We start from the raw sequence: 12,686 nt of genomic DNA, 5'->3' as shown, positions 1-12,686 counted from the left end.
CCACAAACAAACAAGCAAACAAAAACTGTGAACGACGGTCTCTGACACTCACAGACCCTTCTCTGTATCGTATCAAAGAGGTGAGCCACAAGCCTAAATCTGATCAGGAGATTTAAGTTTTTACTAAGCACTTGGCCAGATGCAGGTATTCTACTGATTCTTTATATGATCCTTTTATTGAATCTTCAGGGTGTCTACAGTGACTCTCAATCAGAAATACACATGAGACTCTTCGGCTACTTTGAAAGCATTTTCCATTTTTTTTTCTTCCTTAATAGATGATGATACCAGCTATTTGCATCTATAATGTTCAGTAAAATCTGTAATATTACTTACCTCATTAATCAGAGAGTCGCCTGAGATTCATTCTGAACACCTTCATTTCCCCCAAAACTAATATGCAATCTCTCACCAGGTCCTGCCTCTTCTACCTCCAAAATGTAATTGTAAATGTAATTAACAATATGTAAATATAATTTGGGATATGTCTGTCTCCACTGCCCCCCAGGCCACCATTAGCTCTTTACTGTGCACAGCAGCAGCCTCTAATGGTCACCCTGTTTCCACTCAGTTGTTTAGAATCCAGTTTCAAGACATGAACCAACGCAATCTTATAAAGATATAGATTGTCCTATCTCACTCCCCTGCTTAAACTTCCAGTGCACTTAGAATCTACTCCTGGTCATCAATAAGGTCCTAAGGCCCAATGCTCTGACTCAGCCCAAGACACGCCCAGCTCTCTAGCTCCCTGTGCACCAGGGTTGCAGTGCTCAAACACCTCCCCTCTCCCGCCTGAGGCACTTAGTACATGGGTTCCTTGTGCCTGTAATGCCCTCTCCCTCCCACTCTTCACCTGTCAATGTCCATTTCAGGTCTTGAATTAAATAGTCAACTCTAGAAAGCCTTTTTTGATAACTAAAATAGGTTCTATCATATTCTCACTCATTGTATTCTGTTCTTTTCCTTTATAGACTTATTTAAAATGTATAATTACACATTTGGGGGTTATTTGATTATTGACTGTCTCCCATCCAGACAGCAACCTTTATGAATTCAGGAACTGCAACTATTTTTTTCGCCACCATGTTTCTAGTTCCTTGCACCACATCTGATCATTTGCTGAGTAAAAGCATAAAGTCCAGCATGGACAGAGAGTTTCACTCAAGTGATTTCCCAAAATACTTCCTTCCTTTTTTTAAAAAATTTTTTAAAGAGTGAGAGTATGAGTGGGGGAGAGGGACAGAGGGGGAGAGAATGTTAAGCAGGCTCCAGGCTCAGCGCGGAGCCCAATGCAGGGCTTGATCCCACGGCCCTGGGATCATGACCTGAGTTGAAATCAAGAGACAGACGCTCAACTGACTGAACTACCCAAGCGATTCCCCTTTTTTTAAAATTGTCTTGCCTACTTTAGAATGTAATTAGGGCTGCTAATAAGGATAGCTATCTCTCACTTCAAAAATCTTAATGGCGGAATTTAGGAGGTGCTGAAGCAAGGTGGCGGTAAATAAATAATATTGGCCTCTATCTGTGATGAGGATTAGGGTAAATATTATTACGATACCAGATATTTATTGAGTGCTTACTTAATAAATATGACTCTATATTAAGGGCTTTACATATATATCCTCATTTAACTTAATAATCCTATGAGGTAGGTGCTATCATTGTTCTCATTATATGGAGGAGGAAACTAAGTCACAGAGAGGTTATGTTTTCCAAAGTTCATACAGTAGTAGGTTGTAGAGATGGGATTCTGATCCAGGCAGTCTGGTTCCAGAGTTTAGCTCATGTTGACTTCTTTCCAGAATAGCCAAAAATATGTCCACATGACAGTAGAGGGCAAGGCTAGGAAACTGGGTGTCAGGGACAAAGCAAAAGCATGAAGAACCCTACATTTCAAATGAAGGACTTCATATGAAGTATGAGGAACAAGAAGTCACATATATGAACTCCTTTCTTACAAACTGAAGTATAGTTTGGATTACTTATTTTTTGACAAGTGGACCTCAGACTAAGAAAAATAAATAATACTCATGGACTGAAGCCAGGAACCTTGGTTTGGATATTCAGTTACTTTTGTCTCCTCTTTAACCCTCTGCCACTTTTAGACAGAATACCAGAGGCACAAAAGAAAAATCATAGCATTCTGTGATAAACAACAATGATTATGTAACAATGAATCTATGCATCTATTTTTTTATTTTAATAAATTGATTAAAAGGTAGAGCTCATTGGTGTTCTAGTCAACTGAGTATGTTTAATAAACTACAATAGGATTTAAGACACATTTGGAGATTGAGATTTATTATTATCTTTATACAAAAGCATCTGGTCATTTTAGTGAAAAAATAGATTAGTAGTGATTCAGTGTAGGCATACCTATCATATGCTATTGCCCATTCAAGTTTCCAATTTATGTGCCCAAGATAATGTGATATAAATGCAAAATACATTGTCCTATCTGTCACTGCTTTTGTTAGAGGAAATCTTTACTAGGATACCCACAAATAAGCTTGAATGGGCAACATGAGGATGTCTTAAGAGAGGAGAAGAATGTCTTGGCTGACAGATGGAGTTTCAGACAGTAGAGTTTTAGTCACTTAATGCACAATCTCTAAGTAAGAAAATTCTCCACTCTTAATGATGAGCAGTAAAATCTATTCTTTATACACCGGGCCTAGCTCAAAGCCATCTTCGAAAAATGGATTTTCTAGCGGGGGGGAAAAAGAAACAACAAAAAAACCCCAAACAAAACAACTACTGAGAAGCTATTCAGGTAATGATGTCACCTATGTACACAGCCATTTGTTCTTTTTATCATTTGTTTGTTAGGGTTTTTTTAAATGACATCTTGAATCTCCAAAGATGATAGATAAGAGGTTTTTAAGCAGCATTCCAACATCTTTGGTCAGTCACTTTCATTTTGTAACACGGAATTTCTGTTAAAACAGCAATACATAAAAAATAGAATTGACTTCAAGGCTTTAAGATGTGAGATCAATGCAGGAAATGGAAATGAAATTCTACTAGGGCGGCATTTACATAACAGCTTTCTTTGAAAGGAATCAATGTTATTCACCTATTCACCCCACTTGTATATGAGAGGCTTTTTACAAAATAAATAAATAAAAGGACTTCTAAAAGCAGGATTTCACAAACACGCTGGTACAGAGGAGTAGGATGTACATCCTATCAGGAGCTGGGTTGTGAGGGTTTGCTCTGATTTTCTTCCCAACAGGTCTAGGGCTCAGGGCAGGGGAGGAACCCAAGCAAAACAAACAGAAAGGGTCTGTGGAGGGCAAGGCCTCAGGGGACATTACCAAAAAGAATGAAAAGCTTTGAAAAGTAAATGGAAATCAAATCTGTATTTCAAAGATCATGCAATTTGGGAAATTTCACTCAATATCAAAGTAAATATGTTTTACTATTTAGGCTATAAAAAAAATCTCAGTATTTTCAACTTTAAAATCTCTGTAAATGATTCAAAAAGCAAGAAAATGGGGCAGGCATAAAAAAAAAAAGCAGTCCTTTTGAAAATTAAGTAATTCTCCTGAATGCTTCATCTTCCTGTAGAACACTTGGTAAATCACAGTACCAGAGAAACAGAGGAGGAGGGAATCCAAGCCTGGGTCATTTTGGAGAATCTCCTACATCTGTGTAGGCTCATTCCCAACAGCATACTTCTGAGAGCTTTGATATTCAATGGAAAATAATCAAGGCAGGATTTTCTAATGACTCTACAAGGAGCGTGGGTTACAGATTACTCATGACTGAATCATGCTCTCTGGAAAGTCAGAGTCCAAATCCACAAAGCACATTAATACATCCCATCTACATACACTAAGGGGAACTATGCAATGGGGTCCACATGACGGCCTACCCTACTTAACAAAAGACCCTTTGCAAAATGAAGTTGTGCCATGCGAGTGTTTTCATTCTTTAAATATGAGATTTAGCCTTTATAGCCCAATTACCATTTGTTTTGGTACAATGCTTCAACTTTCATACATGGCTCTTCTTCAATCATTTGTTTTTAGAATGAATTCTTTAAATTGTATTTGAAATGCTGGGCAAGAAATGCCTTCTGTGTGTCAATGTAGGAGCGAGCTATTGATTTTAGTAAAAATGTGTTCACAAAACAGAAAACGATCTCAACATGGTTCGTTTTTCTGAGCCAGGCCACCTGTAAATATTCAAAGTTATAAGACATTGTAACACCTTGTGCCATTAGGAGTCTGTCTTGGGAGAGGTAGAAAATGGATAGCATTGGCCACAGACTGGAAGTGACTAAAGTTCCATTTGAAACCACTCTGGAACATGTGACTGTCATTTGAAGTGGGTGCCAGATGATGTCATAGTTTTGGTAACAAGCACTCAAAATTGAAAGTCTCCTCTTGAAAACAATGGGTTTGTCTCATTTAAAATTATAACTGAACAAATCATAAAATGACCATATATTTTTGAGGAGTAGGTAAAACATAAATTCTAAAGTTATTATGAAAAAACAGGTGGGTAAAAACAAACAAAACACGCATGCACGCATGCCACCACCCCCCCCCCCACCTGGTGTGTTATTAAAAAGAAGAGAAATGTCAGAGAAATGCCAGGGTGGTGGTGAGGCTAGCTCTTCCATATTAAAATATCATATAAAATACTCATTATTAAAGTTCTAAGTTAGCATATGATTTGACAGGTAGATGAATAAAAACAGTTGAAAAAACAAGGAAATTTAAAAATATCACATGGTTATTTAGTAGATGAAAAATGTAGCATTTGAATTCAATTAGAAAAAAAATGTATTATTCAATAAGTGGTGTTGGAACAGCTGCCTAACCATAAGGAAATAAAGGAAAATAAAGCTGGCTTCTCCATGTTACAATTCAAGCTGAAATAAATTCTAGATGATTTCAAGGTTAGCTTTTTAAAAACTGTAGAGAAAAAAATGGCATTTTAATATTTTAGAATGAGCATTATTTAAAATATATATGTGTGTGTGTGTGCGTGCATGTGTGTGTGTGTGTGTGTGTGTGTGTGTGTGTGTGTAACTTTGAAAAAAATGGGACATTCCAAAATAAAAGCCCACCATGAATGAAGGCAAAAGATAAGTGATTTGACAAACACCAACTTTCTTTAATGCAATAAAGTACCTACAAATAAATAAGAAAAAGGCTACCAGTCAGGTTGAAATATGGGCAAATGACAGGAACAAGAGTTTAAAACGAGAAAATCTCAAAGCTGTAAAGACATCAAGACATGTTCAACTTTAGTTCACATTTATTGCTATTTTGATTAAAACATGGTAAATCTTCACCTATTATATTGGTAGGAAAAAGATTCAGAGTCATTGTGTTGGCCAAAGTCAGGAGATGACTTCTTATACTGGCTGGTGTAAGTGTTACTTAGGACACCGATACGAGGAGCAATTAGGCAAAATTTATCAAAATTCAATAAGCAAGCATGCATTATTCTACCTAGCAAGTCTGCTTGACATGTTTTTCCTGTAGTTATGCTTGCATCTATGTGAAAATAGGCACAAACATAAACTTTCTTCTTTTGTGCTATTTGTAATAGTAAAGGATTGGAAACAGCATAGATATCCATAACCTAGGAACTTGGACAATTTTTATAAAAAGTATTCCACATCTATAAAACAATACTCTACAGCCATCAAAAATGGCAAGATGGTTTTCCTTGCACTGTTAAGAATGAACTCCAAGGTACACTGTTAAGTGAAGAAAGTCAAGGTTTAGAAGAAATGTATACTTGCCACCAATGGAGTGAAAACATAAATGTATGTTTGGGATTCAGGAACCATCTCTGGGTACATAGGAAATGCAACACACATTCTTCTGGGGGAGGAAACTAGGGTGGCTGGGCCACAGAAAAAGGAGAAACTACTTTTCACCGTGAAGCTTTTGCATTTTGTAACTGTTTGTACATACTACCAACTCAAAATATAAAATAAACCAAATGTACATTAGAGAATTTGTCACAATGACATTTTAAGTTTCTCAGTAGCATAAATGGCTTCATATTTTAAATATAATTACATAAAAGACAGCAAGCAAGTCAAGGATCAGATGATGATTACCTGATGCAGATAAAATTCAGGGTCCACTCCTAATTAATGTCACCAACATAAAACAAAACAAAACCACAAACAAAACAAAACAAAACAAAAAAACCCCACACTGATTTGGCATTATAGATGGGTACTTTATCGTATTCAGTTTCCAGAAACTCATCGCAACCCAAATGCTCTTCACCTGGAGAATAAACAACATATAAAGTACAACAATTCAATGAACCACTCAACAACAAAAAACAATGAGCGAATGACAGATTCAACAACATGCGTGCATTTTAAATGCCTTATCGTTAGTGAAGGAAGGCTGTTTCCGAAGCCTATACACTATATGATTCCATTTAGAGAACATTCTGCAAAAGGTAAAACTATAGGAATCGAAAAGAAAGCTGTGGTTTTCAAAGGTGAAGAGGAGAAGGGACGGTTCCATAGCAAAGGGGCAGCACAGGGGAGTTTCAGGAACTATCCTGGATCTTGATACAGTGCCCTAATAATAGAGCATTTACGTTTTATAGAAAGCTGGCAAAATAACTGTAAAGTAGATCTGGAAAACAGAAAAAAGGAATAGCTAAAAATTAAATAATAATCATTTGAAAGTAGTAGCTAGAGCAGGGACTTGTTTTGTGAGATAAAATATTTTATAGGGATGCATCGGTGGCTCAGTCGCTTAAGCGCCTGACTCTTGATTTTGGCTCAGGTTCGATCTCACTGTTTGTGAGTTTGAGCCCCATATTGGGCTCTGTGCTGGCAGTGCAGAGCCTGCTTGCGATTCTTGCTCTCTCCCTCTTTCTGCCCCTGCCCTGCTGGCACTGTCTCTGTCTCTGTCAAAAAGAAATAAACTTAAAAAAATATGTATTTTATAATGACTGGATACATGTATTTGTATGACTGTTCTGTAAAGCAAGCACTCATATCACAGGTAATTAAACTAGTTAATATAGAAAAAAGGTGATATAAACTAGTATGAAAGAAACGGATTCATTTCTAAGGGCTGTTGGGATACCCGATTAAATAATCAATTTAGATACTTATTTGATACCAAATGTGCTAATGAGCTAAATGTTGGGAAAGAGTTACATTAGTGAGTGTTAATGAAATCTCTTACATTTAAAGTGATTTTTCAAATGTTTGTTTTTGAGAGAGAGAGACAGAATGTGAGTGGGGAGGGGCAGAGAGAGAGGGAGACAGAATCTGAAGCAGGCTCCAGGCTCTGAGCTGTCAGCACAGAGCCTAAGACGGGGCTTGAACCCACAAGCTTAGGAGCTGAAGTTGGATGCGTAACCGACTGAGCCATCCAGACGCCCCATGAAGCGATTTAAAAAAAAAAGGCACAATGGAAAACATGATTTCTTGTAAAAATTAAACTATTATTGGTAAAAAAAAATGGAAGTCAAAGTCAAACAATAAGCCCCAGGAAAAAACTTGCAGGCGAAATGCGATAGATGCTTAATATACCAAACGTAGAATGCACTTCATTACAACAATAGGTTTAGATCAAATTCATTATTATTTTTTAAAAATCTCAACTGGATAGAACTTACCCCCAAGTAGTTTAAAATCATACCCAACGAAACCAAACCAGCTTCACCTAGTTCTGTTCAATTCAAAGGGCTCATCAAGATCCGGTCTGGTCATCTGCACCTGATTTTAACCAGCACTAATTAGCTCTGATCAATTTAAACTCAAATATATTGATTGGAATTTTTATAGTATCAAGAATTTCCAAAAGCATCAGCTTGGTTCTGCTTAGTGAGGATCTTCCAATCTCTATCTTTTGATGTCCTCTAGAATATTTATTGATCCTTCTCCTCAAGGTGACATTGATCATTCCCTCTTTTTACTTCCAGTCCCTGGCATCTTTATGACACCTCTTCCACTGTGTGCTTATCCCTGAAAATATATTCCTATGTCTAGTCCACACTCAAATTAAAAATATGTGCTTAATGGAATGAAGACAAAAATCACATGTCTACTAGTATAAAGGATATTGAATTGCCACAAGGTAAACTAGGCTCTCAAGTATTCTACATTTTCTGTGTCTTCAAATCATTGAACTATATGGATTTTTCTACCATGTCATTAAGATTTGATTTTCTTTTAGCCTTAATCTAGGATTGCTAGGATTGTTTTCACCCCAGTAGATATTACTTTCTTTCATGCCTGAGATTTGCATGTAAGCAAATCTCTTTGTAACCACAGGAGGAATTCTATTCAGTTGTCTGAATTAGGTACCTGTGATAAAAGTTGTCTGAATTAGGTACCTGTGATAATTATTTTTCTAAGTGGTACTTCTCAGCCTAAAAAAAAAAAACAGTAATGATAGCAAGACATTTTCTCTCCAGTATCTCAGGAATGAAAGGAATAAAAAACATGATCAGGTTCCACTTAGTTTCCATGGCTCCTTTGGCCCATCCAGTGAAAGGATAGCATATAGAAGGAGAAAAACCAAAGAGTCTGTAATTCTTCTCACTGAAGCTTCTTAATAATGTGCCTTTTCTTCTGGACCCAGCTATTAACACTTATATACAGCTCAAAACAGAAAAAAAAATTCTACAGCTTAGGTTTTGAAGAAAGATTGTTTCTCCAAAGGAAGTTTCTACAAATAGGTTACCTTTTCTTTACAACAAAAGAACCACTTATCAAACTCTAATACAGAAACCAAGTGCATGGCTTGCTGAAGGTGATAGCCAAATATTTCCACTCTTCTAAAAACCAGAATGAGTATGAAAGTAAGCAACTGAGTCTCCAGGAAGAAGGCTCTGAATAGACTAAAGGAATGAAACATTTAACTCAATACAGAATAGTAATATTCATTCTGTTTCGCAAATAAGGAGGAAACCTGGCCCCCCATTGGGGAATGGAGGGGAAAAACATGACTGGGAAGAGCTACTGGATTTCTTGCTGATCTCTTCTCCTATAATACTTCCCCCCTCCACTCAAGAAAACTAGAAAAGACATTACGATTCAGTATAACCAGTAAGTAAATAAGTGTAACCTAAATAGCTCTTAGTACTTATTAGGCACACGACAAGAGCTCTATTTAGTCTAATTTATTTAATCCACAGTCACCTCACAACACTAGTACAGAAAGGAACTATGATTACCTCCATTTTACCAATGAGGAAATTGAGGCACAGAGGGGTTGAGTAATTTGCCCAAGGTCACACGCCTAGTAAGTGGCAGAACTACATCCTGGGATCAATGAGCCCACTTACCGGGTCTGTGTCTGGGCAATTTACATGAATTCTGTAAGCGCCAGCCTCCTCATCTAGAATGGAGCAGTGTGCTTTCCCTAAGGGCACTTTGAGGATGAAATAGAATAATACACACGACACTGAACACCATGTTTGGCATATAATAACCCTTGTCTTTTCTCCCGGCACTAAAAATGTTCATTGCTAAGATGTGGAGACAGCTGAACAAAGATATTCTCTGGCTCTAACTCTATCTTTTGTTCCTTCAAGCTGTATAGAGGTATATTGGACATACAATGTTGTGTAATTTTAAGGTGTACAAGGTGTCAATTTGATACACAAACTGCAAATTTGATGCATGTGTACTGCAAAACATTTCCCACCCTAGCATTATCTAACACCTCTTCTGTCTTTTAGGAGACTGTGGTGTCAAAAATTGAAACTGAAGTAATCACGTATAAAGAATAACAAGAGAAATACTCTACAGGCAGACAAAAAGCAGAAAGACAAATATGGAGAAACTGGAAATGCTTCAGTCTTGAAGGTAAAACAGGAAACTCAAAGACAGAATTGATCTTCTCTGCAGAAGTCCAAATAGTGTAAAATAATTCTACGGAATCCAGGATGAATATTTTTCTGTGCCAAACCTGACAAAGGCAGGAAGAGATTAACAATGCAAACAAAACAGCTTGATGAAAATTTTCTGAACGAATGGATGACAAAGGTCAAGGGGAGAAACTCTTGGTGCTATTGATAAAGGACTTCATTAAGCCCTCAGGGAAAACGGGTATAAATATTTATTCGAACGACAATTCAAATCAATATAAAGGTTAATGAATCCATTCTGTTCATGGCACGGGCACTAGAGCCCCCATGTGCTACAAGGACACAACCTGCAAGCTTTAGAAAAAGAGACCTTTAAAAAACTACAGCTATTTTCTGCAATGATTTTAATCAGAAAAAAAATAGGTCGAATTGCTAGCTATAGAATTAATTGTAACAACCAATAGGATAGTTGGTATTCCACCCACTTATTTTATATTCTTAATGTTTCTTTTAATTTCCAGAGGCCATTGCTTTTTTTGTTTTTGTTTTTGCTTGTTTGTTTTATTTGTTGTTTTTTGTTTGAAATTCTGGAGACAGGAGCAATGGAAAATAAGAGGTAGAATGGAAAGAGAATTTAATCTTGAGGAGAAAGAAAAGGATTCTTGTGCTTTTGAACACTGTCTTCCATCCCCAAAGAAAGCTTTTGACATTTAAATGTTTTACAATTTACGAAGAGGAAGAAATGTAAAAATATTTCTATATGGAGTCATCATATTTGACGATTTCTGCATTCATTTTACAAGCATTTACTAATTGAATGCCTTATTAGGAGACAATTAAGATAGTATTAAGAAATCACACTGGAATCATGAGCTCAGCTTTTTTTTTCTTAGTTCAATTCAGTGTCTCTGTTAAGCATCTCCTATGTTCAAATGCCAGGCATCGGAAGAGACACAGGGATTAAAAAAAGCATAATTCTGCCATCCAGTGGGGTAAGGTAAGTATACAGTGACTGCCATAAGAGACTACATATCACAAATGGACAACTACTGTAGGAGAAAGCAATTTGATGTGATGTCCTGAGAGTTAAGAGTGGGGGTGAGGAGTTGGGAGGGTTAGAAATTAGGAAAATCTGCATGAAAAATATATTTAGTGGTTAGCAGGATTTCTTTGGGAAATGAGGGTAGAGAAAGGAAATTCTAGGTCCTGTAAACTGGAGGTACAAAGATATACCAAGAAATCATTATAAGAGGTTTGTGATTATACATGTTTTTGCAGTCCTTTTACCTAACGTAAAGACTCTCTGCGTTAACAAGACCATGTTGGTCCTATCAGAAGTGTGACAAGTGTTTATGGATCTGGGAGTCACTAGAGCAAATTTCAGGTAAATATATATCTGTTGCTATACTATATTCTTTCCAGTCATCCCAGAAAACTGTTGCTATACTATATTCTTTCCAGTCATCCCGGAAAACTATGGAGCTCCAAGCTGGACATTTTTCATTAAATGGATCCCATTCGAGGCTGAAATATGGCAGCTGTGGGCAAATGGTGTAAGACTGGAGGGTGGTCTTTACCTAGCAAAAAGGGAGGTGTGCTTTATATGGTCCATGTACCAGGTAATGCCCATCCACGACTATCGTTCATAGACTTCCACATTTAAATGTTATTTCCAGCCTAGAGAATAGATTTTGATGAATTGATTTTCATGATGCTAACAGGTGCTACTAACAGCAGTAATGTCTCCCACTTCCTGCCAGAACTTCTGTAGAGCTTTACAAAGTTAATCCTGGTAACACTTTTGTAAAGGAGGCACTATAAACATCGAATGCAAACAGTGGGTTCCACGAGGAACTTGACAAAAGGCTAAATAACTTGCTCCAGGTCAACAGGTAAAGAGACAGAGCCAAACTCTAACCAAACCCACCAGTCTCCATAGGACAAGATGGTATTCTCGATGGTACACGTTCTCTCACCACTTAAATTCAGAGGAAGAAGAGTGTCCCGGCCATGAGGCTCTCATAGAAAGCACAGCCCAAGCTGGATGGGGGTTGTTCTTTAACAGTGTATAGACCCAGCAAAGATGTAAAACACTTTCCTTGAGTTGAGAGAAATGAAGAGGCTGTCGAGGGGTATAAGCAAATATCAAATTATGTCTTTTCAAAACCAATCACAGGAGAAATTTTACCTTAAATTTTGTCATCTATTACATGGATATGTTGGGTTAAAATGATAACAAGTTATGAAGGATGTCTAGAGGGCGCTTTTCTAGAGGTCTTTCATACTAGGTTAAGATGACAGAAATCATGATCTAGGGACTACCTAATCAGAGACTTTACCATTTCTGAAAAACAAATTAAGACTTTCTGTGAACACTAATAGTACATAGTGTTCAATTAGTTACATGTTAGTGTTTATAGTATCATAACTATTACTATATTAGTATTATTACTTATTACAACTAGCAAACCTGGAAGCCTATATCCGAGATGCATCCCACACAGAACTCCGTGGTGCGGTCCAGCCATGAGATGAGCGCTGAATGAAATTAGCAGTGAGCAAAAGAAATGACACAGAACAGCTCTTATGATGAGAGCTCCCATGTCCTATCTGTGGTTAGCCTTGTGGCTCTTAGATATTCGCCTTAAACTCTCCCTAAATTCTGGTAGACTCACGCACCACTCACAAATTACAGTCACATGTCCGCAATCTCAGCATAACACACATGCTGCGTATACACAGTTTCAATAAAACATTCACATAATCTGTCAAACTATACATTGTTTGCTAATAAGATGGTCATGTAAGTGTTCAGAAGAATAACCAATGACTCTGTATCTCAAAAGACCCCACCAAAACAA

At 37.1% G+C, this 12,686-nt stretch overlaps 1 protein-coding gene and 1 long non-coding RNA gene across 10 annotated transcripts in view; both read right to left on the bottom strand.

Annotated features, from left to right (window-relative positions):
* Positions 1-12,686, bottom strand: part of RBMS3 (RNA binding motif single stranded interacting protein 3) — a 1,316,996-nt gene that overhangs the window by 230,266 nt on the left and 1,074,044 nt on the right. The gene's annotated exons all lie outside the window — the stretch shown is intronic.
* Positions 7,406-11,409, bottom strand: LOC128315369 (uncharacterized). Its single transcript, XR_008298143.1, has 2 exons — positions 11,273-11,409; positions 7,406-11,227 (listed from the first exon to the last, which is right to left on the bottom strand). It is a non-coding gene; the product is annotated as an uncharacterized LOC128315369 (long non-coding RNA).

Source organism: Acinonyx jubatus, chromosome C2 (assembly GCF_027475565.1).
Source record: "Acinonyx jubatus isolate Ajub_Pintada_27869175 chromosome C2, VMU_Ajub_asm_v1.0, whole genome shotgun sequence".
NCBI classification, from domain to species: Eukaryota; Metazoa; Chordata; class Mammalia; order Carnivora; family Felidae; genus Acinonyx; species Acinonyx jubatus.
This window is presented reverse-complemented; position numbering and strand designations above follow the sequence as displayed.